General features: G+C 30.8%; 1 long non-coding RNA gene across 1 annotated transcript; it reads left to right on the top strand.

The window, feature by feature from the left end:
• Positions 1-358: 358 nt before the first annotated feature.
• LOC148276489 (uncharacterized) lies at positions 359-2,485 on the top strand. Its single transcript, XR_015823723.1, has 3 exons — positions 359-559; positions 1,074-1,254; positions 1,809-2,485. It is a non-coding gene; the product is annotated as an uncharacterized LOC148276489 (long non-coding RNA).
• Positions 2,486-15,071: the final 12,586 nt, after the last annotated feature.

Genomic DNA, 15,071 nt, shown 5'->3' with positions numbered 1-15,071 from the left:
AGTGTGCGAAATTTCTTGCAATGAAACCCACAGTTAAGAAACACCAATTATGCATAAATTGTCTTAAACCAAATTACATGGTTTCCAATAGGGAAATATCACATACTACGAATACCGATAAAAATATGTGAAATGGATTTAGAAAAAATAATTATATTTTTATAATCAATATGGATCTTGTAGAAATATGTTTTCATTCTTAATTTTTAAAATAAAAATGTTGAAAAATACGCCTTTACAAAAACGCCATATGATTGGTCGTGACGTCACAAGCCGCTTTCGTCTTCAATGCCTGTTATTTTTGCATACTGTTTGTACGGGTTGTCAATGTCGCGTGCGTTTTATAAAGGATTTTGACGTTGTGAATTATGTATTAAGTTATAAATGTAAATTATAATTACTCTACAGTGATAAAGAAATCATTCAAAACAATGGAAGACGGAATTTCAAAAGCCCAATTGGATAATTTGCCGAATGATGATGCGATTATTTTAGCGTCTTTTTTTGCTACAAATATGCAGTATAATAGTGCGAAAATTCAAGTAATCAAGGCTTCAAAGTAAGTAATTGTTATAAATATTTATAGATTTAATGTATTTATCAATTATATGTGTTGATGTTTGACATGAATCATTTGAATAGTATCTTAAACATTCCCCGAATACAAGTGTCATTCTAACCTCGTTTTGTGTTAGAAAACCAGTTGGCATTATAAACTGTTGATATATTAAACACCCTAAACTTAAAAAAACGAAGGCATGTAAATATTTAATATAAAATAATATCGATGTGCATCAATTATTATGTAAAATATTAATTAAAATATTACTTGACAAGTCATAACCTAATTTTTGTTCCCGATGGTTAAGAACGAAGTTTATGCTATTGTATGTGTACATTTATAATCCGTGTTCTTCCTAAAATGTATGATTTGCTTTTTAAATCCATACTTATTATTAGCAATAATGTACTTGGCATCAGATAAATGTTATATTCAAGACACGAATGTTTATAATATTTTATTTTAATCATTAGATTGATAGATACTGACGATTATATATTTTTTTACACAGGTCGTCCTGGGAAAATTATGGCAATAATGCAATTGGATACGTGCACGTTCAACGAATTGGATTTGTAAAAGCACATGTCACACCGGAGTACAAAGAACGCCAAATTCTGTTACTTTGATATGAAATGAAAGGGAGGAAATAGTGGAGTCTTGTATATGTGAAGATTGTCCAGCGGCTCAAGGTTAGTAGCAATGTAACAAAATGTTCATCATCTGACTTGTACTTTGTTTTGAGAAAGCAAGAATATAACTGTTTTATTGTAATTATTTTTGACCTGTCATAATAAGTATTCAGAAATATCTAATATATTTTTAATGGGCAACTAAAACTTTTCGGTATAAACAAGTATTTTGTCCATCATATTAACTTATTTAATCTAATATCCCAGATTAATATTTTATAATATGAAGAAAAGAAAGGTGTAAAATGGGTGCAAATAGTTCTATATTGAAAACAACAGTATTTGACGCCTTTTACAGTTTTTAAATTGCATACCAGCTTTTAAAAAGGAGTTAAAAGATTTTTAATCCATAGAATTTCAACAGTTTAGCTAAAATAAAGTAAGATAATATCAGAAAAATCCTCTTTTTGAAATATATACCTTGTATATTATAAGCAAAGTAAAAAATAATGCAACTCCCATATGAAAAAATCCATAGAATTGAACTCCATCATCATATTAAGATGGTATGACCAGTTATATAAAAGTCAGTAAAAATACTCATTTATTTTCAGGAGGTTGCAAGCACGCTGTTGTTCTTTTGTCATGGCTTCATCGTCGAAGTAAGGAACCAGGAACAGGAGGGTGAGTGCTGGGAACAGAGTGAACCGTGAACTTAAATTAACCTCGGCAAATAAATGTTTGCCACGAGAGGCAGAATTATCAGTTCACAATGGAGTCCTGGCCCCGACTCTGATGTATGGGAGCGTAGAGTAGGCTGAAATGTGATCTCTCAGGCGAATGTGTACTGAAACTATGTACGATAGATGCACGAATGTCGATATCCGTACATTATGTAATGCTGTGGTAGGCATTATCGACAAAATTAAGAAAGGAGATGTGCGTTGGTTTGGATATGTAGAGCGAATGGACAGCGAAAGAACGGATAAAAATATTTACAATGTGAATGTTGATGGATGCAGAAATAAAGGAATACCGAGAAAGACATGGCATGACTAAATTCAACAAATACTTGAAGATAGACATGTCAAAAGTCATCCATGCAATAAATAATATGATGTTATGAACTATAAATACTTACGTAGAACTGTTCTGTTTCCCAAATAAATTTAATTAAAAAAATATTGTCAACGTACCCTGTTTCTTCTTTTTTATATATTCTGATTGTTTGTAATATTGTACCTTTTTTACATAACAAATAAAAGCTGGTTTTGTCAGCATTGAAATTGAATTGATTTTTTAACTACTTATTTCATTTCTCTTTTACTTGCAATCAATCACAATCGGCTGCGATGATGGTTGTTACCTCTTAAAATATCTGAGCGTGGTCCATTAAGTTAAACTCTATAGCAACAAATGCTAAGTAAAGTTTGCTGTAATGGTCAACGTGGAGTAAAAGATTCAGTTTGGATATAATTTTTTTATTTCAAGAATATGATACGGTCATAATATGTATTAAGTACTGTTTTTTTTTACGCCCAAGGGGCATTTACAAAAAAACATACGAGGAAGAAGTCCAGCAGTGCTAGATCTGGACTGTAGGGAGGGTGAGGCAACCCTGTGCTTGGTCAGAAACTCCCTCACCAACAGCGTGGTGTGGCATGGCGAGGTATCGTGGTGAATCTTTCAAGAATCGGCGATGTCTGGCCTCATGGGGAAGACGTGTTTGTGCAACCTGTCAAGCACGTCCACGTAAAAAATGGCATTCACAGTCTATCCAGGGGATACGAACTCCTTGTGAGCCATACCGCGACGGTCAAAAAAGGAGATTAGCATGGATTTGACCCTTGACTTGCTCATTCTGGCTTTCTTTGGACGCGGGGAGTTGTTGGTGTGCCACTCGGGGCTCTGGTGTTTGGTCTCCGGGTTGTCACTGGTTATCACATTGTCAAGGAAATTTGGGTTTTCTTGGACACAGTTTCGAATTTCCTAGGAAATTTGCACACTTCACTTTTTCTTCATCATCTAGGACTTTTGGCACACTCATGTTATTCTCCAAATACTTTTCCAACTGTAATAAATAGAAACCCTTAAATGAATAGCAATATATTATTTATACACTTGAATAAATATCGTTACAATACCGATATGATCCGAGACTCATTGGATAACTAAAAATACTCGCTATGAACGTGGAAAAGTATAATATATCGATAGCGAAGCGACAAAATAAATTTTAGGTTAAACGAAATGTCAGAATTTCCGTGATCAATGACAAACTAAATACGCATAAAAACAAACGAATACTTTAAATAATACTTACATTAAAGTGATCTTCACATTAATAGATAACGGATTTGAAAGTAAACATCCTATTTTTCTTTATATCTCTTCATAGCGAAGCACTATTTTCTTCATATTGATGCATCTTTGGGCACATTTAAAAACATTTTTTCTTGCGTTGTCTTCAAAGTAATCCTGCATTTGGGTACTGTACAGTATTAAAAACCCTTTATTCCAGATATAATGCAGAAAAAATAGTTGTAAAATCACTTATATATGTAAATAAACTCGGATGAAATAATACACAACAGTTTCTGCATACAAAAATGGCAGAACGTCAAACTTAAATGCGGCTTGTGACGTATGACGGGCGTGGCCTATGAAATGAAGTGTTTTCGCGGGAATTCAAAATGATGAATTTAAAAACATTTTTTATGCTACTAATAAGTGCAAAAAAAAAATTTATTTGACTTTGAAGTATTTCATTTACCCTTATTAATTCATAATTGTAAAAAAAAAAAAACGTGATATTTCCCTATTGTAATTCTCGTTTTTCGTGTAAAAATTGTGGCAAAAAACACAATTCATTGATTCATTTTAAATCTAATCATAATGTTAGCCCTTCGTCAACCCACTCAAATTCAGGTGAAGATGATATTGTTGAAAATTCAAACCCAAATAATTCGTTAGCGTCGGCCACAAATTCATTACAAAATACAACCTGTTTGAATAGTACAATTTTGTTGCCAACTGCCATTGCAGAAGTTGGTATTAATATTGGTAAATCTAGTAAAATCAGGATTCTTTTAGATAGTGGAAGTCAGGGAAACTTTATAACTCGAAAATGTGTAGAACGATTGGGCCTAAAATATACCAAGTGCAACATACCTATTAGTGGTATAGGTAAAATGAATTCTGGAGCCACCGCAGGCAAAGTCAAATGTCTTTTGAGACCATTCGGTTCATCCGATTTTCCTATTGAATATGAATTTATAGTTTCAAATGATCTTTGCAATAACATGCCAACTATTGAGTTTCCTAGTCGAAATTGGGAAAACATTTCGAATTTAAATTTAGCGGACCCTGGATTCAACATTCCAGGTCCGATTGACGTTTTGTTGGGTGCAGGAGTTTTTCCCACAATTTTGAAGTCGGGAAGAATCTCTTGCAATCCAAATCAGCCATTTGCGATGGAAACTATTTTCGGGTGGATTTTAATGGGCAAGGTTGGTTGTGATTCTTTGTCTGTTCCTTCAAATTCTATTGTCGCTTTATCAGAAAATTCTGAAGATATCCTTAATCGCAGTTTTGAAATTGAAGAGGTGTCGCCAAGTAAGATTTCTGTTAATTCTGAACAAAGTCGTTGTAAAGATATTCTCAAGCAAGAATATTATAGTACTTCATCATATAGTTTATACACATATGTTGATGCATGCCACGGATTGGAAAACCTTACTGGATGTCAAAAATAAAATATAAAAAATAAGGAATAATTTAAAAAAAATATTTTTATAGATGACAACCATGAAGTTTCGCATAAATAAATTGTCTTTGTTTTTATGAATGTATGTATGTGTATGCGCATGGGTGTATGTACGTGTGTGTGTATGTACATGTGTATATATGTGTATATTTATACATATGTGTGTATATATGTGTATGTATGTATGTATATGAAGCAAAATGTGTATCCGAATAAGTTTATATTTTGTTTGTCTGTGCTCTATATTAATTTGTTAACTATTATAATATATTAAAATGTAATTGCCTAGCTTGGGACGAGGTATGTACCCTTGTTAGCTGGGCAAAGTGAACATGGAATTGTATTTTGATAAAGAGTATGAATAAATAAATAAAATAAATATGTCGCAAATAAAGCTACACAAATTTTAAAAAGTTGTTCATCGACCGTTTCGTTTCATGAGAAATCAACACAAAATAATGCTGATTTTGTTTCTCGTGGATTGTCACCGCCTCAATTAGTTAAATTAGTCTTGTGGTTGCATGATCCAGCATTCATTTCATTGCCTTTGGAGGATTCGCCTCTGAAAGTAACATAAGTGATTGAATGCATACTTGAACGGAAACTGAAAGAATATCTTGTTAGTTCGCTGTTCGTTTCAAATATGAATATTATTTTTCTTAAGAAGCTTTCATCGTTTAATAAATTTCAACGTCTTATGGTTTGGTGTCTTCGTTTTTTATTCAACTGCAAGTACAAATTGAAAAAAAAATCATTATATATATATATATTTTTGGATAATTTAAATAGCGCCATTTTTGTGAAAATCACCTCAAGGGCGCTGTAAAATAAATAAATATCCCAGCACGTCTTGCAGCTACAGAGCGCATGGACTGTAATAAATCTAGCCCCTATTTACATTTTTTTATTTTATTTTATTTGCCAGTGAAATTTAGAGTTTAAAAACGAAATAAAAAGCAAATTTTTAAATATAGAAGTTAGACAACAACAAGTCTTGCAGCTACTGAGCGCATAGACGGTTGAAATTCTAGAGCCCATTTACTAAATTTAGATATTTGATAGTTGATAACATTTACATAATATGATAGCTAACATCACAAAAAGTTTTGTAGCTTCAAAACTCATTGACGAGTGGAATTTCAACAACGTAAGAATGATTTTAAAAAGTTAACAATAAAAATAAATAATTATTTTTAAAAAAACCATTAATAATACCATGTCTCACTCAGAAATCTTCCTATGTGATGAATCACTTCGGGGGTAAGTGAGGATAGGAGAGAAGCGACATTTATGGGAAAATTTATGTTTGTAAGTTTAAAATAATTATTATGTCCTCCCGTTATTGGGCAGCCAAAAAGTGTGTGGTCAGGCGTTTCCAAGTCTTGGCCAAGTAGGGTAATATATTGTAATATAGTTACAAACCGTCGGGATCGTAGAACAACGACTCGTGTATTTTCTTCAATTTTACGTGAGAGCGGTTTAATTTTTTGTGACACTTTATGGCACAATTTGACAAGTAGAAAAGTATACCATTTGATACTTGGGTTAGTTATATATATATTTTTTCCAAACCTGGAAATAAAAACCTTTATATAACTTGTTCAGTATCAAATATAAAAGAAAGTCAAGGTCGCATTTTTCGCACATCCGTCGTTGTTCTACGACCCCGACGAAATAATTACGTAACAGCCTATTACAACTTGTTTCTCATTTTCTAAGAAGGTTTTTTACGATTAAAAAAAAAAGGCCCCAAAATTGAAATATTTAGGGGAGATAATGAGAACTAAGAATTAAGAGGAAAGATATGTACTTTATAAAAATAATTTGTTCCAAAGGATTCACAAAAATAGGGGTGTTTAATAAAATACGTTTTCATATTAAAAGCAATTCTAACTTTACTTCTAATTGCGTATATAAATTCATATATTTTTATAAATAAAGAGAAGTCGTCGAGTATTAAAATATTTTATCTCTCCATATTTTTTATTTTATTTTTAAAAATTAACCACTTAAAACAGCAATTGAACGTAGTTATCCAGAAAGCAGCCAGTTCACAATTTAGAGAAAAAAAATTGATGTTATCGGGTGCAGTAAGGTCAATTCTATGTTCTGCTAAAAACAACCAGCCCGCTTTAATACAAAAAAACTGTAATAATCACCTTCTAAAAATAGTGTCAATCACAAAAACGACATTTCTCCATTTGCAGAAAACACCCACAGCACTGGAAAAAATTATCGTACTTGAAAAATCATTAAAACTGGTCAAATTCATAACAAGATTCTTGTTTGTAATATGAAAAAAACTTATTTATTCATTGTTTATCATTTATATTATCATATTATAATGGACCTGTGATTATTCGTGAAATTTCCGAATAATATCGTGTGTACTGACTCTTTTAATCTCCAGCCTGTTGTTACGAGTTAATTTAATGGTGTAAGTACTGTGTGTCAATTAGCTCTTTTATTTTGCCTCTCGCACTGACGATGTCTCAACCTGCTTTTTCCGATCAGAACAGGACAACATAACGTGCCGACTTTCTATCTTTCTAGTCGAAAAATTTGTAGGAAACGGAGTCAAACATATAATTCAACATGTGATCCCGAAGATCGACAAAGCGTGCTTAACGCGTAAGTTTTCATAAAAGTTTGCTCCAAGATCAGAATCGTCTAATGTGAGGAAACAATCTTTTTCAGCGCTTTGTCCCCTAGTTTTAGAACTAAATCCTTTAGATAATATATTAAGTATCACTTACCACATTATATTATATATTAATTTTCGGGAGACTGCTCAGATCAGTGTATTTATTATCTAAGATTGTCATGGTCCTGGGCAATAAGGAAATTTGTCAGATAACATGGCATTGATATGAGGTTAGAAAACACGAGTTGACATTTACCGCGTGTTGGTGCTCGCCAGAAAATTGTGACAAACCCGATGATGTCAGAATTCTGACGAAGACTGTCAGCTCGAAATCCGCTTAGGATCAGGAAGATCGAGATAAACTTATTGAATTGACGAGTCTGTACAGTATTTCGCCACGGCAAACTTTCTAGCTATCAGCAAATGTATTCAATATGAATTATTTTTATTTTTATAGTCAATTTAACGAGATCATCATTTTGTTTTGATGTAACTTCCTCAAGGTAATCACCAAAGTACTTTCAAAACTACCCAAATTTTACCGGACACGGAACTATGAGAAGTTACATATATTTGTTTAAATTAAGGAATGATGACTATTGTCCATGCGATTATATTTCTTAACAGAGTATCGAACATCTGTTATTTCAATGCCCATTTTTCAGTTTACAACACCATAATCTTGAAGCAGAATGCAGGAAAGATGGAATGTCCTTAACAGATATCCAAACTGTCGTTAAAAGTAGTTATCACGCGCCATTGTTCTTGGACTTGGCAACATTGGTGATGGAACTCATAAAGGTAATAAACCAAAATCAGTGATCGAACATACCATTTTCAAGACAAACAAAAACGGTTTTTACGAGTATCTTAGCCTTGTACATGACACTTAAAGCTACTAAATACAGGCGGCCTCCGTGGTGTAGTGGTCAAGACGCTAGACTCACGCACGGAAGGGTCCGGGTTTGATTCCCGGTGAGAACACAAAAATTAAAAATGTGATTTTTCTCAAGCCTGGGTGCTCTGTGATGTAATTCACCACTGTAATTAGGCCTCCTGGCCTGTTGTGGTGCAAAAACAAAATGTAAAAAATGTTTAAAAAAATATTTAAAAAAATTAAAAAACTTACTAAAGGTTTACATAGAAATATTAATTACATGTAAATGATTGGTTTGTTTATCTTTTTTCACATCTCCATTTTCAAATCATTCTTTCATAATAGTCTATATATACACAATAAGTTTTTCTGGGTTATTATGTCGTGTGTCGTTCGTACTCTTTACCGACGTTTCGGATCGCGTTACAGCGTCCATCATCAGGGTTGATGTGGACATTAACGGCCGTGAAAATCTAAGAAGTTTAATCAGTCTATATATAGGCCAGTAAAATGTTATAAAAAACACCTAAAAACGCAAAACACGATGTAAAGCTGTTTTTTTGGTATGTTATTTGGACCCTTTAGGGGTGTGTTACTACGTTTAGAAGCAAAAAAATGTTGTGCTGCCTGCGTAATACGCGAAGAACTGCAAAATGTTCTTTTTTTTTCAGTTTAATTAAAAAACAATGAGGTTTTGACATTGGTTGCTGCTTTAATTTTAAAAGAACATTATTCTTAAGACAATCAAAGCTAACCCACAGCTTCATATGTCTAATAGTTTTCGAGATCATCGAATATGACTGGCCTAATTCACGTATTTTTATAAACATAATTCAAGTAAATAGTATTACATTTTATTTTATTTAAATATATATTTTTATAAATTTTTATTCAAATATATATTTTTTTATTTATATGTATATTTTTATATATTTTTATTTATATATATACGTTTTATTTTTAGGTAGGATATTTTTATATAATTAATTTTAAACCAAAGTTTAACATTGTGCAATCTTAAATTCTTACTTGAAAGATTATTCAATATTTTAGATTATTCAATAATTATTTGAAATTCTGTAACTCGAATTTATATGGTGTGAATGGAAGTGTTTGTTCCGAAATCTAAGATCATGTTTTATTTAGATGTTATTTATCTTACGATTATAAACAGTATTTCCATAAAAATAATATTTTTATATTTTATGAATCCGAGGGCCATGCAGCTTCGTATAATTGAGCATTTTAAATATCTTCATCATTAAAAAAAATGTTTGTGCTCACATTTCAATTTAAATATATTTTTTTGAAGTTGCAAATCCGATGGAATTATTGGTTCCCTAAATTTCAACGATATATACATTTTTTTTTTAAATTGTGTATTTTTTTACTACAATAAACAAATACTTATGTTAAGTTATCGTTAAATGCAATCAAGTAGACGTCGAGTAGGTGTTTTTTTTATTTTTTTTTTATTATATTGAAAACATATTATACATAATTATATACAATATTCCCAAGGAGTTTTTTAAAAAAAAACTCATTTAGGGACATACAGATAATAATTTTTTTAGAGACGTTTTTAAATTTTAAACTATAATATTATTTAACAAAAGCAGAAAAATTAAAATTATGATATACTACAAATTAAAAAGGGTATGAAAAATACTTGAAAATAACAGAATAAACAGAATACTAGGCATGGAAATAAATTCAAAATAATGTTTACATTATGCAATCTGGGAAAGAAAATTGAAAAAGTTTAAAAATTACATGGATGTATATATACATACTGAACTAGTACAAAATAAAATCATTTTTTTTAATTAACAAAATATGCGCACACCCAATACAGGTTAATTTTTTTTATCAAAAACGTTGAAAAAATTGAAATAATGTATACAAGCCAAAAAAAGTATATAAAAAGAAAAAAACACAAATAACATTTAAATAGTATTAAAAATTACATATACAAGCAAAAACGGTGAAATATTAAAAGGTATATGTTCAAGATGCGCATTACGTTTTACTTAGTTATCGGTCTTCGCTCCGCCCTACCAATTGACTGCCTTTGCCTCTCTAGACCACTTTGACAGGATGAAAAGTCCTTTTCAGGGCTTTAGATTTGTACAGATTTTTTTTTAAACTTGTACCCTTTATGAAATTTATTAATAAAAAAAAAGATAAAAAAATAGTGTCCTTGGCACGGGTAACCCCAGTGAGGTCACATTATTTTTATTATTGATTATAGTTTGTAAGAATAAAATTTACAGTAAGAATAAAGATTATAGTTAGATAGAACAAATTAGATAGAACAATTAGATAGAACAAATTTCTGTCAATTTCAATGCCTAGATATAATAAATAAAAATAAAAATAATAAAATTAGTTTATATGAAACCTCCCTTAAATGGCAGTAACTAAAAAACTATTTGAATACACTAAATAATAGGGAAATATCACACGCCACAAATACCGATTAAAAGATTTTAAATGGATTTAGAAAAATTCAAAATCAATATGGGTATTGTGGAGACATATTTTTATATAAAAAATAATAAAATTCTAAAATTAAATTATTTAATAAAATGTCTACAAAAACGTGACTATGTTCTATTTAAATTTAAACGATCAAAAACAAAGTTCAAAATTGTCACAAATTAGGGGCGTGGCCAATACAATAAACCGTTTACGCGGGAGCTTAAAATTATAAATATGAAAATATTTTTAAATGCTTATAAATACAACATTTTATTTTTACTCGCAACATTTCATAAACTCTTATTAATTTAAAAAGTTTGAAAAAGTGGTATTTCCCCATTTAACCAAAATCCTAAAAATTACGTTAACAGACTAGTCCCTTTTGTTTACAGATTTTTTGATATTTTATATTTTTACTCGATGGAGTCGACTAATGAAATAACATCAGAACGAGCATCGTGAGATCACAGCTTTGTATCCACTTCCCGAGATTAAGAGGGTCCGTGCTCGGCCGCCGGCTGGCTGGCCACTAAAGGTGAAGTGTTTATTTTACGAGAAGTCATCCGCGACTTGTGAGGGACTCTCGCCACTCGTTCTTACGTTATATTTCCTTTCACCCACCATACCATTGTCATTTCGTTATTCATTTCTACAAGCAGAGAGAATTTGTTTTCGATACCTTGAATTGGACATTTTATTTTATATTTTATATTGAACTATTATTTTATTATTGCAGTCCAGTACTTACTTATTCTTTTGGTGGATAAAGTAAGTACCTAGTACCTACGTAGTCGTACATTGTTAAAACATCGTTCTAAGTTAAATTGAATTCTAATTCGTTTATAGTTTAATTTAAAAATAACCTAATTGTAATAATAAAAATACGTACATAGTTTTATTCCACTTTTATTTTTTTAAATTTTTACCAGTGACCGGGTTTTGTCGTGACCGACATAGTCAGACTGGTGGGAGACATATGTTATTTACAAGTGCAAGCAGGGGTTGTAAATCATGATTTTATATAATTATGGAAATAAAAGAATTTAAATTAAAGTCATTTGAGTAAAAGGTAATAACAGTTTAAGAATAAAAGTTTTGTTTGAATATTTATAATAAAAACTGGTGTAAATTTTATAATTTTATGAAGTTTTATAATGAAAATGTATTTGAATTATTTGTATTTAAATTTAATTAAAACTATTACAGGTGTCGCTGGTTGGTAGTTCTATCGACAGCTATGTCCTCCGGGCCCGAGGTAATTAAGTGATTCTCTGAAAGCAAAATTCCCGGCAGTTAATTCCTATCGATTAGTTTCATTGTTTGTATTTTAATGGATCCAATAATGGGGAATGAACGTTTGTTACCTGATAGTTTAATATATAATTTTATCGGGGCAATTCTTTAAGCGGTTTATTTCTAAAATTTCTAGTTTAAATTGAACATTTGTATTTTTATCAAAAACATGATTTGACTCAATAAGGTGGTTCGCAAACGTGGAGTTTTCCTTGTAATTTCTCCAACTTTGTAAGGGCCGGTTTTATAAACATCCGTTCGTTAACTTGATACCATTTTTAACTAATATTTGGTTTGCCGGTTGATTATTGCGTTTTATAAACGTTCGTAGCGTTACGAGCCGTTAAATCTACGGTTAAATGGTTACTGGTCGATTTTGGCCGGTTAAATGCATTACGATCCGTTACCTTCAGCGCCGCTGCCGTATTTGACACGACAGTTGTTTTATCACATTGTTATTTGATCAAATCTCCGCCCAATTAACATGCAGATAGTCATTATTTTGGGATTTAGTGGAATTACCAGTTATATATACTTTTTACTCTGCGTGGTGGTATAAAATCAACTTTAGTCTGATGGATAACTATAATCAGCAGTTAATTTTTTAAAATTTTAAACATGATTTATCAATATAAATGTATACTTAAATAACAGATAATAGTAACAGCTATCCATCGTACCTGCTCGCTTTAAATAATTTTAATTTTGATTCATAGTACTCTCAATTCATAGTTCTTTTTTGTGTAAAAACTTTGTTCAAAATTGTCGAGTATTTGCATTTGATGTATTTTTTCATTCAATGCGAATGCGCACCGTTCGAATTTGACAGAAAGAGCTTAGATAAAAAGTTTTTCCATAGATAATTTACAAAAAAAAATCAATTTCTTTGAAAATGCTTACCGGCGACCGTCTGTTAACAAAAATGGTTTATAGAACACAAAACCGTCGGTTATCGTAACGAACGGCCAACGGTTTGTTACACTTACAGAAGTTTGATTAGATGTTTATAAAACCGGCCCTAAGTGTTCGTTAATCCTAGTTTTGAACAACCTTCCCGTTTGGCCCACGTACTCGGCTTCGCATGAGCCGCAGCGTAATAAATATGAGCCCGAGTTAGTATCCCTTTCCCTTTGACATCTATTATTCATTAATAACCTAATTGCTTTAAATGGCATCGATAAGTAATACATTTCATATGGCACAAATGCGTTTGGAAATCATACAAACCTATTTGAATAAATCTATGGATGAGTCTCATTTAGTAGACATTTTTTTGGCTTCCGTTAATGATATCGAAAATATGAATTAATCATTTACGGATTGTCATATGTTGGTTTTGAACAATAAAAAGGATGAAAATATAATTATTGGAATAGGACACACATTATAGGCAATTTTGAAATAATTGTTATGAAATAAAAACGATTTTACAGTTAAGTCAAACTAATCATTCTAATAAAGACGGTATCGATGTATGTTTGCCAAATAAAACTAAAAATATTATAGATCAAGTGAACTAATTTTATTAAAACATTGAATTATCTAAAACATTAAGATCTCTAATACAAAAGACGAATAAAAAAATAATTATCTGACGAAGCATTAAATATTATTCGTAATTTGTATATAACTCGAGAAAACTATATGGTGGCATACAATTCGCTTGTTCAGCGTTATGAAAATAAGTACATATTTTTTTATAAAATATATTATCATATCCTTTAGTAAAAATGTTTGATATATTTGATGATTTTTAAATGTATGAAATGAAAATTTGTCAGCTTTTCAAGCATTAGATTTTCCAATAGTTTAATCGTCATTTTTACTGTTACAAATTATGTTGAAAAATTTACCGGTTAGTTTTACTTTTAGTAACATGAATTTAAATGGACCTGTAATTAAATTCAATGATCTTTTGTCTCAAGCCATTGATCTGTTTATACTAAAAAGGAAGTATTTAAAACATAAATTCCCCCATTGATTCAGCATTTTATTAAAACAATTGATTTAAAAAAATACATACTCGCCATATCAATAAAATTACCTCCAAAGCATTAAGCATGTTAGGTTTCATAATTCGAATGAGTAAACACTTTGATAATCCAAAGGCCCTAATTTCATTATATTATACATTTGTCAGAAGCCATTTGGAATACGCATCTCAGATATGGAATTCCCAGTATGCCATATATATAAGTACAATAGAAAATATTCAAAACAAATTTATAAAGTACCTTAAATACAAAACCGATATTTCTTATGTATCAACTCTCACTGCTTCCACCTTCCCTGGAATCATTTCTCTACAATACCGCAGAGTGTGTGCGGACCAACTACTGCTTTACAAAATTATGACAGGAATGGTTGAATGTACAGAGCTGCTTGGTTTAATAACAATACATGTGCCAGCCAGGATTTGTAGACGGTACCACCTGTTTCATGTACCAACAAGTAAAACATCGTATGTTAAAAATGCTTTTTTTCGTAGGACTTTTTCAGTTTACAATACAAAATTTACAAATATAGATTACACAAACATCACTCTGTCAGATTTAAAATTAACACTAAAAATGCATTACGTAACTTAGTAGACATTATAATAATAAATATGTACATCTCCCTTCCTCTCCTTATCCTCTCTTCAAGCATTTTTGTCCTTATCCCGCCCAATTTACAGTAACTTAATGTTCTTAAAATAAATATAAAAAAATTCTTTGATTATTGAGTACACGAAAATAACATTTTTATATGTGTAAATTGGATGTATTTATTTGATATGTAATATATTTTCTTTACTAACTTTGTATACTATGTGG

The sequence above is a fragment of the Micrasema longulum genome, unplaced genomic scaffold (assembly GCF_059751315.1).
Source record: "Micrasema longulum isolate JH-2025_06_02 unplaced genomic scaffold, ASM5975131v1 h1tg001211l, whole genome shotgun sequence".
NCBI lineage: Eukaryota > Metazoa > Arthropoda > Insecta > Trichoptera > Brachycentridae > Micrasema > Micrasema longulum.
Note: the sequence above shows the minus strand (reverse complement) of the source record. Positions and strands in the feature narration are given on the sequence as shown.